Genomic DNA, 2,656 nt, shown 5'->3' with positions numbered 1-2,656 from the left:
TATCTTTCCAGTCCAGAAGGGACATACAGGGAAATGGCGCATGGTGCAGGATTTAAGACCGGTTAATAACATAGTGCAACATGCAGCACCAGACGTGCCTAACCCACACTTATTGCTCAACTCATTGACTCCTGATAAAAGCTACTTCTCAGTAGTGGATCTTAGTAATGCATTTTTCTCAGTACCATTGCACCCTGATTCTCAACATTTATTTGGATTTACCTATAAAGGGAAAAAATATACATATACTAGACTCCCTCAGGGATTTTCTGAAAGTCCACATGTATATACCATGGCCCTTAGATACTCTATGAGTACCTGTGAAATACCATCACATAGTCAGGTATTACTATACGTGGATGATATCTTAATAGCAGCAGATTCAGAACAACATTGCAAAGAAACTACCCTAACTGTGCTTCAGCATTTATACAATACTGGACATAAAGCTTCTAAACAGAAGTTGCAGTATTGCAAAAAGACAGTTGTCTATTTAGGGCATAACCTTTCACAAAAAGGTCGCTCGCTGCTAGAGATAAGGAAACAAGCTATACAGGAAGCACCTAAACCACAGACTAAACAACAGATGATGTCCTTTTTAGGGCTCTGCAATTATTGTAGAGAATGGTTACCAGATTATGCTTTTCTAGTTCAACCTTTGCAAAATTTAATATACGGGAAGGAGATGACTCTAAAGGACAAAATACAATGGACTGAGGACGGAGAAAATGCTTTTACAAATTTAAAAAGAATGTTGCAAACCAATGTGACCCTTGCTCTACCAGATTATCAACAACCATTCACCCTATGTGTAGATGCTAATCAAGGTTATATGAAAGCAGTATTAACACAGCCATTCGGAGCAAAAGAGAGACCGTTAGCATTCTATTCAAAACGATTAGATGCAGTAGCAGCTGGCTTTCCACAGTGTTTACAGGCATGTGCAGCTGCTGCAGAAGCAGTAAAGGTATCAGCAGAATTGGTACTTTGTCACCCCCTCATACTTAAAGTTCCTCATTCTGTGTCTCTAATCTTGTTGCAGACACCGCTTCCATTCTTAACACATACAAGACATCTTACCTTAGTGTCACTTTTGCTCTCACAACCTAACATTGAACTTCAGCGGTGTGGCCTATTGAACCCTAGCACGCTCCTCCCCACCGCAGAGGATGGGGAGCCACATTCTTGCAAAGCAACAATAGAAGAACAAACAAAACCAAGAGCAGATATTCTGCAAACTTTTATACCAGGATCAGAAGTTGTTTATGTAGATGGCTCAGCATCAAAAAATGATATGGGAAAAAATAAAGTTGGGTATGCTGTAGTTACATCTACTGAAGTGTTAGAAGCCAATGCACTCCCTTCTACTTGTTCAGCACAAGCGGCTGAACTCTATGCTGTGATCAGGGCATGTGAACTGTTCAAGAACAAGTCACTTACTATCTACACTGATAGTCAATATGTGTTTGCAGCTGTCCATCACCATGCAAGAGTCTGGAAAAATAGAGGTTTTAGAACATCACAGGGCACATCTCTTACTCATACAAATTTGCTACTTAGATTATTAGACGTTGTGCATTTACCGACTCACTTTGCACTGTGCAAATGCAAAGCACACCAGACTGATGACTCTGCAGAAACCGCAGGAAATAGTTTTGCAGATAAAACCGCCAAAGAAGCGGCACTGAAACAACCTACCTTATCAGTGGCAGACATTCTTTTTATAGATAGCGATGTGCTATGTGATGCACAGATTCATGCTCCTAAAATAGAAGTACAAAGTTGGATCAAAAGAGGAGCAATACAACGAGAGAAAGTTTACTATATGAATGACAAGCCCATCCTACCAAAAAATTTATACAAAACAGCTGCTTTGGTGAGCCATGGAAATACTCATGTCTCAACAGGAGGGATGGTACATATCATACAACAATATTTCTATGCTATAAATTTTTCTGATTATGCAAAACAATTTTGTAGGACATGCTTAATTTGTTGTAAACACAATGCACAAGGAAACATCAGACCAAAACGTGGCCAGTTCCCCACAGCTGAGTATCCGTTTCAAGTTGTACATATGGATTTTATTGAATTATCTTGGTCACAAGGAAAGAAATACTGTCTAGTTATTATAGACACCTTTTCTAAGTGGGTAGAAATATACCCTGTAAAGCATTGTGATGCAATGACCGTTGCAAAATGTTTGGTAAGCCATTATTTCCCTACCTATGGCATACCTCATATTATAAGATCAGACAATGGGACTCATTTTGTAAATCAGACTATGTCCCTTTGCTCACAAGCATTAGGTTTTACGCTTAAGAATCATTGTGCGTATCACCCTCAGAGCGCAGGCTTAGTGGAAAGGACCAACGGCACTATTAAAACAAGGCTAAGAAAGACAGTGGAAGAGACAAAAAGGCCGTGGCCAGAATGTTTGTCTCTAGTAAAATTATGGATGAGAATAACTCCCACTCCTGCAGGATTAACACCTTTTGAAATAGTGTATGGTAGACCATTTCCCCTAGCAACTGAAATGAATGACATAGAAAAAGCAGACCGAGAAAATACGCTGGCCGATTGGATGCGTAAACTACTAACATCACAACAAAAACATAGCCCCAGTAGTCTGCCGGTAAATTCTGTTTCTACTCAA

This window comes from Brienomyrus brachyistius, unplaced genomic scaffold, assembly GCF_023856365.1.
Source record: "Brienomyrus brachyistius isolate T26 unplaced genomic scaffold, BBRACH_0.4 scaffold114, whole genome shotgun sequence".
NCBI lineage: Eukaryota > Metazoa > Chordata > Actinopteri > Osteoglossiformes > Mormyridae > Brienomyrus > Brienomyrus brachyistius.
Note: the sequence above shows the minus strand (reverse complement) of the source record.